The sequence below is a fragment of the Phaethon aethereus genome, assembly GCF_964289735.1.
Source record: "Phaethon aethereus genome assembly, chromosome: 1".
Classification (NCBI taxonomy): domain Eukaryota; kingdom Metazoa; phylum Chordata; class Aves; order Phaethontiformes; family Phaethontidae; genus Phaethon; species Phaethon aethereus.
Window position 1 is genome coordinate 16,572,690 of NC_138575.1, and position 16,283 is coordinate 16,588,972.

Consider the following 16,283-nt stretch of genomic DNA (forward strand, 5'->3'; position numbering starts at 1 on the left):
GCCTCCCCGTGAAACTCAAACTGGTGCCGCTGCAAGAGAAGAACTGGTGGGGCACCCGGTGCTCTGCCTCACCAAGGCACCCCTTGCGCGTAGGCTTACTCAGCGCTAGCCTTTAGTAAAGTGGCAGAGCCCATAACAAAAATATAAAGGTTAAAAGGAAACTTTGGCTTTGATTTTGTTTTAGCAGTAATTTCTCCTGACAATTTTCAGCGCTGAAATAGGGATGAAAGCAGAGGGACACCTTTTGGAGAAGACTATAAAAACATATTCACACTTAGTTTAAAGTAAAAACAAAATGCTATCAGGAAAAATATTGTAGTATTTGAATATAAGCTATTTAATCCTAACTATATTCAGCAGGGCTGTTGGCAGAGATCTAACTCCTTCTCTGGAAGTTCATGTTTCTTGCATTGACTTAAAAAAAAGACCAAGGTCCTAATGAAGACACCACTGAGAAATGCCTGAAGTCAGGCGCTATGAATTTTGGCAGAGACAAGATTATAACTTCATCTTTAAGTGTGGTGGGGAAAAACAGGTAAAGTCCGTACCAGCGCAAAAGTCTCGTACGGGAGAATCTTGGCGTGACCCCAAAGGAGGTTCAGTGGCACTTACTTCACACCCTTCCTCTTTCTTCTCACCTGGAGGAAAATAAGGCTTGCCAACACAAAACCTCTGTTGGAAAGACAGAAGGCAGTCGTGGGCATAAAGGCAACCCAGCATCCTGCCACCAAGTGGAGCTCCCAAACCGCAGCCTAGCCGCCATCTTTGTGCCCTCCACCTCTTTCTCCACCTGCAGGCACCAGCGGGGCCAGCGTGCCCTGATGCAGCTCCAGCTGCTGGGGCATCCCCACGTGAGCGTCTGTGAAGTGCCGCTTCCCCGCTCCGTCGTCCTTCCTCGCCTTCGTACGGCGGTCGCTGTGCTGAACGAGCTAAGGTGAAATCGGCCCCCCAGAGCGGGGGGAACGAACCAAAGGCATTCAAAGTATTTCAGGTGCTACAGGTGCCACGTAGGCTTGGTCCATACAGCTCTACACAGCACATGACACAACAGCCGTACCTGTGTGGGCTCCTCTTGCCTGCCACGGCCGCAGAGCCCGGCGTGTGGCGGTGAGACGATGCCGGAGGGCGTCTGTGCCGCCGTGCCCGGCTCCCCGGCTACGGAGAGCGCTGGCAGCAGAGCCGGTGTCTGAGGCAAAACCGAGCAAACCTTTTCCTGTTGAGCCGGGCTTTAAATTTTATACTCTGTCAGAATGATGGACAGACTCAGAAGTGACCTAAGCTGCGACAGCGCTGCAGTAAAATACAGGTATCCACGGCAAGAGTAGTCCTGGAAGTTACACATCTCAGTCCCTACCCTGTCTAACACTGCGACGTTCGATACCGGTGATACTCTTTAAACATGACTTGCTTTAAACAGAGAAACAAGGACTGGCAAAACCCCAATACACTTTAGTTCCATGCTTAGCAGGAAAATGAAATACTGAAGAGGTCTTACCTGTGTGTCAGACGGCCAAGTGCTTCAGCTGGAAATGGGCGCAGCCGACTGAGGGAAGCGAGCACAGGCATACCTGTGCGCTTCAGCTGGAGGAGACGGCGCGTCCCCCGAGGCACCGAGGTGTAGGTGAGAATGAGACCCGGCCTGCAACCTGCCAAAGGCTTGATTTGTGAACTCCTCCTGCCGCAGCTCCGGGCATCAGCAAATATGTGCAGGGAAAGAAAACTGTGACAGGCTAAGCTCATGGCAGAAAAAGTTCACGCCACTGAAAAGAGAAGGCTGGGGTTCTTAAGGTGCTGGAAAGCAGCTCTTTAATTGTCATTTAACTAAACAACTGTTCAGCTGGTCTGGTTTGCAACCAAACGTCAAAGTCTTCACAGCTACTGAACACCAGCAGTCCAGCGGCACTGGTTTATCTGAGCACAGGTTAGAAAGGATGACTCCTCACGGTAGGGGTGAAAAAGGTCTGGAAGGGCTGATTTTGGGTTTTGAGGCGACTGTGAACATGCCTACCTGAAAGCTGTGATCGCACCTGTGTGGACGTATCGAGCCGGCTTCAAACTAGCTCAAGTTCTGGGTCGCTGCCGTGAGCACTAGGGGTTTTTCAGTTTAAAGCTAAAGACAACATGGCAGCTCAAGTCACGGCTTTGCGTTTTAGCACAAGCTTTGCCTGTAACTGCCCACAGCGGCAAGCATGGGGCAGGGTGGTGTAACTGCCCGCGCGGCGTGCAGCGCGGTCACGGGAAACGCGGTGACGGAGCAGCTCCGCTATGGCGTTCACCAGCTCATGCACAGAACTGGCCACTGTTTTTTGGTGTCTTTGTTGACACCTGTGTCACTTTGATTCCCGTTTCCAGAAGGGCAGGTTGCCTTGGGTACACATTTTTAGTTGTGATATATTTGTTATCCTCCTCTGACTGCTTGCAAGGCTTAACTCATGATTGTCTGTAAAGTGTCATCACATCCTCAAACAGGTTTTCTATATGTGCAAAATATGTTTTCTAAACTAAACATCGCTTTTCTTTTGGTAGTTCCTACTCTTTCAGAAAAAAAAAAGTGTTCTTTAATTCTGTTGCAATGCTCAGTACTAAGTGTACTCTGCCATCAATACGATTGTTCACTTTAGCAGAAATAATTCATATACTTACATTTTTGGAAATTATTTTCCTCAAGTGCATGTGGAAATTACTTGTGGGAGACTTTTTTCAGGCTAACTTAATCTGTATTTTGTTTGTATTAATGCACGATTAATTATTATACAGATGGTTTATATTTAGTGGGTTTCAGTATTAAGAAATAATAGACTAAATGATATATTAAGATATTAATTTTACTTTGTACATGTAAGCAGTATGTCAAGTGCTTTCTGAAAGAGTAACATATAACTGAAGAAATTACGCTACTAAATTATAGAATGGTTGACATTTTATTAGCATATTTGGTAGGGAATTCAGATTTTGTTACAGAGAAGTTATGTGAGAAGTAAATATCAAGGAAGATTTATTTGCAGAATATAGCTGGTTCTGTGTTTTGATTTATGTGGGACCCCAAGCAAGAAGGAGGTTTTGAACCGCTTGAGGCAGGGATTAAGAAACTTCTTTCTTGCTTCTTTAATCTCTCCACTGGTAAAGGATCTGGATTTATAACGCATCACTTGTCCCATGCTGGCTGGAGGGTGGATAGCATTGGTGCGTGATTTTTCAAGTCATCACAGGTCCTATGGTTGTAATTTCTTAGGCCCAAGGCATATCCGTACTACACACAAAGGACAGGAATTGCTAGCGCTTCGGCATGTATTCCCTTCACAGACACCGACCGGCAGCGAGAGAGAGGGCAGGAGCAGAGGCACCAGTCACGCTTCAGAGCCTGGCCCCGGAATGCCAGTTTCTTCCCATTGGCATTCTGAATAAAAATGTCTCTTTGGGTATATGGATTTTTTTTCCCCTGTAATGAAAATGTGAAAAACATCAGAAAAAAAAAATCTGGTTTTAAAGTTTCAATAAGAAATAAAATTATTTAAGCCTGGGGTTATACTTGCCATGTGAGAAGTATTTAATGTAAACAAATCACCTGGGCTTCCTTTAGAGTCAATGGAGAAAGGCAGGGATCCCTATAGGGTCCATCCTACCACCTTCTTTAGATACTTACCTTAAAGGGATAAATGCCCCAATTGGAGGTATCTGTTGCTTTCCTTTGGTTACGGGCAGCCCAGTTCCCCACCTTAGCACAGATGCCTGTATTTTAAGCAACTTAAAGTGTACTGAGATGAATCCCATTCATAAAGAACTGGCCAAAATCATAAATGAAATCTAATGCTCTGACGAGCAAAACTATCTTGCAACATTCAACTCCTCTTCTGTTTCTGCTCTCACATCTTCATGCGTATCTATCTTATGTGTAATTTTGTAAAGTGTAAAATCTCAAAGGCAAAGACTGCATTTTTTTGGTTTTCTACACGTTGGGAGAATGTAGCACTGAATAATGGAAACAGAATGAAGTATAAGCTTACAATAAAAGGAGAGGAGTATTTTATTTGACAGATCTGATGAGGAGAGAGCTAAGGACAGCTTAGCTGCGGTGGAGCTCAGGGGCAGGGGGAGAGAGGGACCTCCCTGTTCCCCAGCTTCTTTGCCTCCGTGTCCCACCAGCTGGCTGCTCCTCCGTATCTTCCATCCTGGAGCAAACAGCTACTTTAAAAGTTGTATTTAATAATTGTTTAAATGAGCTTTTCCATATTTCAAAAGGATGTAACGTCTATTTATAATTTACGAGAAGCTTCTTCATTTTCTAGCAGTCATAACACCCCACAGTGCCCTTCACCTTTTGTGTGCAAGTTAGATATTTGAAGTCTTTGGTTTTTTCACCACAAACAAGAAACCCAGTTTCAGCTTGAATATTATCTCCCTGGCAGGCACAGCGTTGCTGACTATTGTAATCAACACTAAAGAGAAAAAAAAGACAGAGAGGATGATGAACTGTATTGTTTTAACATATCAGCATGATTTTCAAAGTGCTAGTCAAGACACATATATTCAAGATATAATGTTTCATGTTATTTCCTAAGGTCCTGGCACTTCCAAGCTGGCAAGTGCAACTGGCAGGATAAGAAGTCTGGCACACACCTTGTTGCGATCGATCTCATGTTAGTTTATTAAAAATTGGTGAGTTCATGCACTACAACTGGGCAAGGCTGTGTCTAGGAACCTTCTCACATCAGTAAACAAAAGTGCTTGACTTTTTTCACTTTTCACTGCTTATTGGCCTATTAATCAGCAATAATTATTCTCCCTATATTCAAAAGAAAAATGGATTACTATGCATGAAAACATAGCGGAGGTGTCTAATATGCAAAAAAAAAAAAAAAAGGGAATATGGTCAGGAAGAAACAACTGAAGACACATATGAGGAAAAGGAAGCAAAAGAGCTTTTTCAACCTCCACAACGTGTTGCAGCCAGATCTGTAGGGCTGCCTCTTGGACCCCTTCTTCTTCCCTCCCAACTGGACCTGCTGGATGAACCCCGAGCCTGCTTCACCCTTATCGAGCCTGGGGGTCCTGACGAACCCCGCTACCAGTACCCAGCTCTGGCCACAATATCCAGACGCTATGGGACTACAGCCATCGGTGACACGCTGCATGGGAGTACTGATGCCAGGGATGTGGGCAAAGGCTGAAGCTAGAGCACCAGCAGTGGAGAACTGTTAGGCCAGCACAGCCCATAGGTGAAGCTGAACGCCTCGGTGCTCCGGATGCCCTCCCAACGGGGCTTGTCCCGCACCACAGACCCCGTGAATAGTCTTTCCCCCCTTGTGGCAGTAACCACGGTTGCTCAGGGGTTAAGATACAGCCCTGCTTTTTGTTGTGTATGTTGTTAGGATAGCTACAGTGAGTTTTTAGATGTATTTCTCTAGTGATGATTTATTATTCCTGAATAATAAACCGCAAAAACCCATGGAACTGGGGGTTCATCCCCCCGATGAAGGCTGCCCTCCAGGTGGGAAAGCAAAGTGAGGTCCAGCCTGGGGAGCCCCAAGTAACTCTCCTTTCGTGTGCCCCCCCCCGCGCCTCTTTTCTTGCACACAGCAGTGCTTCCACGGCTGTTTGGAGAGCCTCTGCTGGTTCCGCTATGGATTTTGAGACACCAGCAAAGACCCAGACTGGAGAAGTGCTTCACCCTGGAGTATTTGCTCCTATGGGTTGTTGTCACCCACAGCTGCCCTGGGTGTTTGGCTGTGTCCCCAGTGATCTTCCACATGGGAACGACGGGAAAGTACCCCAAGGAAAGCAGATTTACCCTCCCAAGCACACTCTCTGGCTTCCTGGCATTATTCAGCTCCATTAAGCCTACATACAAGTTTCCTCCATGATCATGAGGCAAAAACTGCATTCTGAGGCTTTAATGGAAGTGCTGCAGTCTATATAAACCCCACAACGGTAGGAATTAACCATGCACGTTTTCTCTTCTAAAACAGGGTCTCCATTAAAAAGGGAGAATTGTACTGGACTTGCAGGAGTTGAGAGAAGCTACATTTATATTGATGACTTTTTCAGAAATAATCTAAAGTGTCTGCAAATAAGACAACTGGAAAAGATTCTTAAAAGCTAGTATTTGCTTTGTGTGTCTCACTGTTTTAGCTACATGGAAAGGTTTGCTTCTCAGAGAACTGGTGATCATTTCATTCAAGGCAAGATGAGTCACATTAGTCACAAAAATTTGCTATTTTTAAAGACAATTTGACTAAAGATTTTTTGGAAAGACGTTTGTTCATTTACTTTCTTCAAGAAAACAAAAACTGCAAAGTACACACAACACAGGGGCCAGAGGGTATGGTCCTTCCAACAAATTGACTCATAAAGCGGACTCAAGCAGCACCAAGAGCAGTTGTTGAATTAGATTTACCTACATGCTTTTAAAGAGTCAATCATACTTTGTTTTAAAATCTCAAGACATATTTTGAGAAACAAATAAAAGACCAAAGAAACCCTTTGGCAAACCAGGGATTAAAATTCTATTATAGCTTTAAAGTACAATTTGTACAAGGACAATATACACAGATCTAGGATGATGGCAACAGTTTTTCACATGACAGCCATTGCCCTGTGACATAAACTAATGAAGCTTCTCAGTGGAAAGCTTTTTCCACCACAGTCTCTGTTAATAGGGTGTAACAGTGGTCTTATTCAGCTAATGGCCTCTGTGCTTTTGAAAGTGCTAAGAAAAGATTGTCCTATTTTTATTCACCCAAATTTGTGGCAATGTTCTGTTTCAAATCCCTATTATTAGATTTACCATACCTGTCAGCCTAAATTATCCTAAGCATTTTTTGCTAGGTTAAAGTAAATTCTTCTGCGAAGGTTAAATTGATGTGGTTTAGAAATTATTCTGGGCTCAGAACATCTCACTGGCCCTGGAGAAACCTTTGCAGCCTACTGGCTTCGAAACATTTTGTTACCAATGCAGAAACCTTCCATACTGTAGTCTGTTTGGGAACTAAGGTGTATGTTTGGGGGGAATAAACAAAAATCAGAACCTTGGAGACCACAATTTAAAGAGCAAACAAAGGGCAAACAGTCAATTCCACAAGCTCCCCCAAAAACCTTCAGAAACTGAGACCATTGGGAGGAGAACCTCATAGACAGAAGGATGACTGCTTCAGTTTCAGGAGAGAAAACAGTGGAGAGGAAGATGTGTCCACCAGAGGACAACGGCAGCAACAGCAGCAAGAGCATCCACTGCAGAGCCACCACAGCCCGGCGTGACTCCCATGGGAGTCACGGGCTCTGCTCCTCTGTTCAGAAGCACAAAGTGAAACCAGCTCTTCCACCATTCTGGGGAGTGTCTGAACTACTGGCCTCTGAAATGAAAGAAGTCTGCCATGATAGTTCCTCCTTCTTTTTTACAAGAAGGGCAAATTTAAATATTATGTTTTAGATTAACCTAGAATAAAATAATTTTGGTTCATCTAGTTCATTTTGGTTAGTAAAAGTGAGATGGACTGAAAAATCAACTTTCTTTCTCATTACTTCGTTGGCTGGAAGAAATGGTTTCTTTCTCATACAATTGGAAAACAGAAGTAGCACAAAATCATTAGAAATCTGAAAAAGTACGTTTAGACTGAAATTAATAAAGCTTCAGGAAGCTGCAGAAATAGAAAGGTCTGCAAGGTGAAATAACTGGGAAATTTGACGTTTTCCATCTGTAGTCACCAATACCTGTGATATGTGTGGTGTCTGGCTGTGCACCACAACAGCACTGACACGGCCCCTCTCCTGCGGTCACCCACGAGGTCCCTGGCTGCAGAAGACAGCAAGCGCAGAGCTGACAGGCGTTTGAGGAACCAGAGCTCAAACTCAACGGCTACACGTACCTTCTTTTGCCTTAACTTGGCAGCATAAACAGCTAAACAGATATTTTGGAGATTCTCCACTTTCAGTCCCAAATGAAATGTAATACAATGGCTTCTGGGGAGTATTTATATCTATCAACATATACATGTTAGTTACCTCAAAGCATGACAGAATAATGGCTGGCTGACTATCAGCTGTTTAATCTTACCTGTGTCTATTCTGTAACATCTGGCATCTGTACAAACAGGAAGCATCACGCCTACGTCACATAAAATAAGTGAGGGGAATGACTAGATGTCGTCACGGACCCTAGCAATACAACCAAGGTAACTGTGGCACAGCAGTAACAGCGCATGCTGGCAAGTTGGGAACTGGTGCACGGGTTTATATAATTTGCCCAGGATCAAGAATATATAACCTCTGTTTTATCCTTCTCTCAGGTACTTAATTGTACCAGATGGGAGAAAGCAGAAAAAATTAACGGCTCCCTTCACCTTCCTGATCTCCTCTCATCATATGGAAGGGAAGCATTGTCCGCAGCAAGCAGGAGCAGCTGGGTACGACGGAAACCCAGCCAAGCACAGAAAACGCCAGCACCAAACCTGGAGAGAAGGAAATGAATGCCTCTTGCTTTCAGACGCTGTTACTGAAGCACTTGCTTTTCGGCAGAAGGCGGCAGGAAACAATCTTTCCCTTGCTGGCCCTCTGTGCGGAGCGCATTTCAACAGCAATGCGTTTGCTCGCCCATTGCCCATCCTTTCTCTCCGGACAGTTGGTGACCATCCCGCTGAGCTCCCTGCGGTGGAGTTAAGGGAGCAGGCATCCAGGAGCGCCGAGCCGGGTGGCACTTCCGACTCTCTGGGGATTGAGAGAGAAGGGAAGCAGCTGATTTGGGTACCCTGGCAGGGAAAAGATTTAATGTTTTGAGAAGGTCCACCGGTACTCATCGGGATGTAGAATGGGCAAGGAAGATGTGGAGAGAGCTGGGCAGGGGATTACAGAAGTGATGTTGGAAATTGTAGCTGGAAGCTGTGGCTTAGTCAGATGGACACAAAAGAAGTGGCGTGTGCTCAGAGTTTGGGGAAAAAAGTATTAACATGCAGGAACAGAGGCTGAAACCCTCCCAGGGCTAACCACAGGCGTGGCTACAGGATCGCCATCCACTGCGTGGGCAGGTCTGTGCAGATATACAATGTCTTTTAGAAGAGTTGGGATGTGCTGGACCTACTGGGCCTGTTGAGGTGCTCGTGTAAGAGTATCCTGACCCCTTCAGATTGCCTTGCAGAAGTGCCCTGAAAATTGACTGAAACCCTGGTGACTGCCAGATTACACCCAGACTGGATAAAGCTTAATTAACAGTTCTTATTTCTGCTAGGTTCAGCTCTCACCAGTCATATTTAAATTGTTACAGAAAGCAACAGGCATGGTAAAATTAAAAAAACCCAACACCACCAAAACATGGAGTTCATGTTCTTTATTATTAAAATGAAGACAATATTCTTATAAAGCAAATCCTTTTTAGCAATTTGCCAATATTTTCTTACAACCTGTTTGGCCTGGCAGAACATCAAGGAAATAATTTTCAAGAAATCTCTAAAGATTTCTTTCTTATAGACCCCAAACAATCAAATGTGCCTACTTACCCACACAGATTTCACAATAATTTTGGGGAACCCTGTTCTGCTGATTAAGCATCAACTTACATGCATGCTACTAGTATGTTTGTAACACCACAACAACTTTAGAAAAATGGATAAAATGTTATTAGGACTATGTAAAACTTCTTATTATTTACGAATATCCTAGTATCAACATCAGCTCACATATAGCTTATCCAGACCTCTCCCAAATCCTGAAAAAGACTGCAAGTGTCTTTTATGCAATAAACAAACAGCAACACCTTTTCCTCTACCAAAGGCAAACCATCCATATATCCCTCCATTATGCCAGCTAACACTGTTCCCAAACAGGCAGCCCTGCAGAAGCCCAAATCCTTCCTACCATCCAGGTTTTAAGACTAGTGATATTTTTCAAGACTAAGCTTTATGCTGGGACACAGCAAACTTGTAGCAAACGAGGGAAAAATTATGATTATTTCTGCACACAACTTCAAAGAAACGTTGAGAAACCTATTTATTAGTGGTCATATGTCTTTTCAGAAAAACTGTGTTCCAAAGAAAGGAAAACAGAACATTAAAATCAAAGAAATATTGAAGGTCACAATGTACGCTAGTGTAAGTGTCTTTGTCTCCTGATAGCTGCTGGCCTTGTTCTCAGTGTTTAGACAATTCAAGAAACCATTATGCGAAAGGATTAGTGGTAACTAATGTCACTTGATCAGTTATCAAAATATTTCTGATTTGTAATCATGATCTAATTACTAAAAATAGCCAAGTGGTGATAGATCAGGATTTATTACTAATGTGACATTTGTAATCTAGACAGGAATTCAGCTCAGTGACTGATGTTCTCTTCCTCCACACACATAGCATACAATCTATCAACAACATATAGCAAATCTCCACTGAACGAAAGACACAACTTTGAATCAGTTATCTGTCTACACCAAACAATTTAAATTTTGGGGAAAAGGAAAAAAACCCAACCAGATTACACTCTATCATTTTTAACCACAGCTTTCACAGTGCTTCACTCCAGTACAGTACTTATATCCCAGCTCCCCTGCGAGTGAAGTATGAGCCTTATGCAGCAGCTGTATAAATTGCATTTTATTTGTCAGCTAAATCACAGAAATATTCAAAAGAAGAATTAGGATTAATTTATCTTAAAAACATATTTGTAGTGGTAAATAATTTACATATTAAAACAGCGGTGATTCCGTAGAACAAAGTTGTCCTATTTACATGGTGAATTAATGGTAAATAGGATTGTTTCAGATAGCTTAAGTAGCTTTAATATATTTTTGCTTTCAGTGAACTGGACGGCTCTGCTGAGACCCTACAAAAAGAAATTTTCAAGATCGTTTAGAAAAGGATCTCTCAAAAGACCAGGAGTGGGACTGAGTTGGAAAAACCATGTAGAAGAATAGAGACCAAGGCCTCCTTTCATCGCCATCTTCTTTTTATTTAAACCAGTTACAGACGCACGGGGAAAATGGAAGGCCGTAAATAAATACCACCTCGACCACCACGTGCATTACTGCATTGCAATGCAGCCGCAACTCCTATCATGGAGGGACGGTAACTCCATGCAGGTTTCGGGCAAGGACACGGCGCCTCCGGCCGCAGGACGCGCCGCCGCAGCGGAGGGCTGAAGCCAGCCGATGGCGCGGTCGCGGCTTCCCGCTCCGCGGCGGGCGCCCGCCTCACCCCCGCCGCGGGCCCGGCCGAGCTCGCCAGCCGCCGGGGCCGCGGGACTGCTTCCCCGGCAGGAAGCGCGGCCGTGCGACAACCAGCGACTACATAAACCGATTTTAAGCGTCAGCTAAAGTAGAGGACGTATAAATGCCGAAACGCGCCAGTGATCAACAGCCCGACGGGCAAGGCGTCAGGCACCGCCGCTGCGCCGGGCGGCAGCGCCGAGAACCCCGCTCCGAGAGGGCCCGGGGTTCACCCCGCACCTCCCTGAGCGGCACCGCGGCTCGGGACGGACGCGAACAACCGGCAGCGCGGCGCCGGGGCAGCGGACGGCAGCGGACGGCTCCCCCCAGCGCCCGGCGCGGGCCCGACGGGCGCGCGGCTGCCCGTGGCAGCTGCCCCGCCGCCCTGGCTCCTGCGAGCGTGGTTCCTTCCGATTGGCCGCGGGGACCTCCCGCCCTCGCTGCCGCGGCCCGCGCTCCCTGACGGCCGCCCCGCACCCGCTATAACCCTTCCCAGCGCCTGCAGCCCTCGCCGCCCGGCCCCCAGGACTGATCTTCTTCCCCTCCGCCCCTTTTCCAGCCACTCCCACCCCCTCATCTCCATATTTGCTCTTCTGCACCTGTATTTCCTCCTCCTTCTCCTTCCTAAATACCACCTCGATGCCTCCACGTTCCGGTAAAGCGGCTGCTCTCTGTCCCCAACCCCCGCCTCACCTCATCCCTCCGCACCGCCTCCGGTCTATCCCGGCCGATCCCCCCCTCACTCCCGCTACCCGGCCCGTTTCTCTCGCCCTTTCTCGCTAACGGTTTCAAAGTGCCTTTTCAGCCGCCGTGAACCACCGGTGCAGGCGACTTGTAGCAGCTGCAGCAGCAGCAGCAGCAAACGATGGGGGCTTGGGTTTAGTCTCGAAATGCTTGAGCCAGGGTTTTGTGTATCTTGCATACGGTTTCCAGCGTGTTAGCACCGAAGTGTGTTGAAGCGCAGGTGGGGAATCTGCATGTTTACATTTGCTCCTCTTGTTTGGTTTACCATCTTTTCTGTCACTGTCTTTGATATTGTTGTGCTTCACAGCCTAATATTCCTGGGATTTTTACGGGGTTTTTTTTCTGTCCCGCTTCATTTGCGGTTTGCTAAACTGTTCGGATATGAGACATCTTATGTGGTTTCCTCTCTTTGCACACATCAAGAAACTTCATAAATCACCAGTGTTACGAAGTGCTGGATTTTTTGGCAAGGCAGTTGTATTTTTTACATAGGTGACTGCACTCGAGTCTCAGGGTGTTTGGGGATTTTGCTAAATATCTTAGGGAAACAAATGTGGATAAAGCAGCAGCGGAGGGGCAGCCCCTTGGCTTGCCTGCGTGGTTTGTAGTCGGCAACTGGATTTCTTCCTCCTTCCCTGTGCCCTTCAGGCTCCCGAAGGTAATTTGGCAGGTGCTCATAGGCTGCCACCACTGAGGTGTGATCAGGGGAGCAGAAAACAAGCAAGCAGTTGCATAAGGAAAGGAGCACAGTTTGAATTGGAATAGTCTGGTACTTGGTGGATGCAGTATGATCACTGTCATGTCGCTTTAGCACAGTATGGTTGAATATGTAGTGTCTGTATAATGCAAACTGTTATCGCTATATAATTTTCTCCATTTTTCTTAAATTCTGAAAAATGTTTGCTGTGTTTTCCCTCACTATAGAGACTTCTGTAGTTAAAAATGTGACTATAATGGTGCAAAGCTGCAAGCACTTTTGTCCCATGCCACTTCTCCTCTAGAAGAGGCATCTCAATGCGGCATTCGGCACTGATGCCAAAACCATTTTTGTGTGTGAGCAGATTGGATTGCTTTAGTTCGTAGCCCGTGAGAACATCTGTTGAGCATCTCTGATGCACAGCTAATAACCAGATCTATCAGTTGCTCTTTCCAGGCCTCAGTGCTGAGAGCATTTCAAGGGAAAATAGGCCTTAGCCAGCAAAATCCTAGGCTGCTCGATTATACCCTACGACCATTGGCATGTCAATATAAGAGCTTTATGTGCTGTGGCTAAAGCTGTCTGCTCTTTCTGAGATGAGGGAACAAATGGACAGATAAACATATTTTCAGCCTGGTTATTTCTCTCTTGTAGTATTGTTCTCCCATCCCCTTTTTCTTTCTGACTCTCTGATCCAGTTGTTATTATAGTTCCCAAAACAATGAAAACAAACTGATCAGAATTCAGTGAGAACATCGGTGTGTTGCTGTATCTTCTTTCCTTCCTTGAAACCCACTGTCTATCCCTAAAAAGCAAAAAATACTCTTTTGAATCTGTTTGTACTACTTTCTCAGGTTCCTTTTGCTCTCAAATGCTGTAGGTACCCAGACAAACCGTTGTTTTATTCAAATTGTATATACTTTGATGTGTTACTTGAGACTCTTTTGTCATAGATCTACTTTTTCCTCTAAACCATTAAAAAGAGCAAATCTGTATTAATGCTTTGAGACTCATCACTCTGTGTTTCTGGGGTGTGGGTTTCATTTGCTTGCCTCATTATCAAAAAATACTGGAGCCCTCAGTCTCCCTCCTTTCTGATCTATGAATATAAATGTTTGGTATAGGTTTTTTTATTTTTTTTTTCAATCTTACATGAAGCACTTTTCCTTGAATAATTGTGACGTCACCCAAGATGTTAGTACTTCCCAAGAGATAGCGGAGAGCTCTCATTTTGGCTGTAGGAAAGTGTCTAGGCTGGCTTGTCTGCTTGTGAACTGGTGGGCACGGTGGCAGTAGCATAACGTAACCCCATAATAAGTGACTTTAAGCCTGTTTTGGTAGCAGCACAGTTGTAAAGACCACAGGGGATACAGTCACAGAGCAGAATGAATTGCTGCAATTGTAAGGAAAAATGTGGAGATAAACTAACAATGCTAGTGCAAAGGGGTAAGTTTCGTGGTGAGAGGCTCCACCAACACAGTGAAAAGAACAGAGGTTTTTGGGCATGTGAGCCCTCCTACTTTTTTCACTTCAGGTCTGAAGAGTGGCTTGTGAGCTTAAAATCTGTCTTTCCCCTCTTATAGCCCAGTGTCTTAAAGCTACCACCTGCATAGTTAACCTGAGAGAATATATTGTCCCTTTTTAAACATCGCCTGCTTTTATATCCATAGCGTCTAATACTGTTGTATTGCTGCTGCATGCCAGGTTACGGTGCTTTTCCAGTTCGCTTTTGAAGACAGTTGCTATCCATCACTTTAAAGGATCACTCGGTAACTCTCAGCTTCCCAAATTCCTCTGGACACTTATTTCCCCCTCTTCGGCGCAGTGTGTTCCTTCTGATCGAGTATTTCTGTGCTGGAGGCTTCGGACCCCAGAGCCCAAGGCACCCGAGGGAGCTGCAGTCCCTGTTGCACAAACTCACTGCGGCTCCGGACGGCTCAGCCCCGGCCGCTCCCGGCTCCGCTCTCCAGCCGGGGCTGGCTGCCGGGCCTGGCTGCCGGGGCACAGCGCGCCGCGCTCGCGCTACGGCAGCCGCCGCTGCCTCCAAGCCGTACGGGCGGGGAACAACAGCCATCTTTTCCCTATATACGTATTTTTCCTAATTCCTCCCCGCTCGCCAGGTCGCTGGCCGGACGCTCCCGGAGGCAACGGGCGGCGCATGCCTGTAGGGCGGCGAGCATGCGCGCGGGCGGGGCGGGGCGCCGCTGCCGCCGCCGCTCCCGTCGGCCTGTGCCTCCCGCCGCCGCCGGGCATAGGTGGCGGAGCGCGCCCGCCGCGGGCCACGCGCGCTGCCATGGTTAGCGAGGCGGGCGCCGAGCAGGGCGTTGCGGCTCCCCTCCCCTCTCCGGCCTCGTCCGCGGCGCTGGGTGACGGCGAGAGAAGCAAGAGGTAGGAGAGGGCGGGGGCGAGGCGGCCGGCGCGGCCTGTCCCGTCCCGCCGCTGCCCGGTGCCTGGCTGCGGGCCTGCGCCCGCCTCAGTGCGGCGGCGGCCGGGAGCGCCCGCGGCCCGCACAGGCGTGTGGGCTCCGAGCTGACGGCCGCCTCTCCGGGCCTGCCTCGGCGTGGGCAGCCGGGCGCGGATCCGCCGACCGGCGCTGGGCGCGAAGCCCCGCGAGGGGATTCCGGCGTGGGTGCGCTCCGCAGGCGTGGACGTGGGTGTGCTGGCGCCGGTAACGGCTGCGCTTCTGCGCTGTCCGAGTAAGGAAACCCTGCCCGAGCCCCTCAGGTGGGGCTGGGTTCTGCTCCCGAGCGGTGTTTGCGCTATACTTTTTCCTTTTTTTAGCGCGTCATAATATTTTTTTAAACGCATTTGGCTCGTGGATTCGTGGCATGTTACTTTTGTTGCAATGGATTCCAGATTTTTTACTTGGCGTTTGTGATGTACGTGTGTTGAGATGGGCAGCGGGGAAGGTATTGGATGTCTGTCTCAGTTTGTAAGGGGAAGTGAGACTGTACGTTTGGGATCGAAGAAACGAATGAACAAATTGGATACTTCTAGCTAGATGACAAAAATCTGCATACTCACTGACATGATTTAGAAAGTTTCTTAGTAAAGTGCTCTCAAATTCTCTAGGTTTATCTTGTACCTCTTTATGCTTCTGCACACGCGAGAGCAGAGAAGACACGAGAGCAGGAAAACGAAACGGGGCTAAGTTGATTTCAGTGCTGTCTGTGTAGAGTCGCAGGCAATGCCTCCCGTCCCGTGTTTCCTCTGTGCTAATGAATGTTACGACTCCAGTCATTCTGGCCAAGCAGCTGCTTTGCCATATCTGTGCTCTGAAGTTTTCCAGCTTTTCCTTAAGCTACTCTGAGTGGAGTTGGGATGATTCTTTAAAACACAATTACAGAGTGTAGTAAGGACAGGACCTTGCTTCCATGATTTTTTTAATGCTGTATAACTGAACTTCTCGTCCAGCACCCATCTCCTCTGCCCACTTTAACTGTGGTTTCTTTGAATCCTCTGCAACACACACAGTATCATTGTGTTGGTCCCTGCAGGCTGACTTGACTGATGTTCCCTCCAAGTGCAGAGTCTGTGTATTCTCACCGAGGTCTGAAGCGAGTTTGTGTAGTGAGGAAGTTGCAGGCGTAGATTGTGATTCTTCACGTGTGAACTTCCATTTCCAGTAAAGCCTACTCCTTTGTTATTGCATAGTACGAA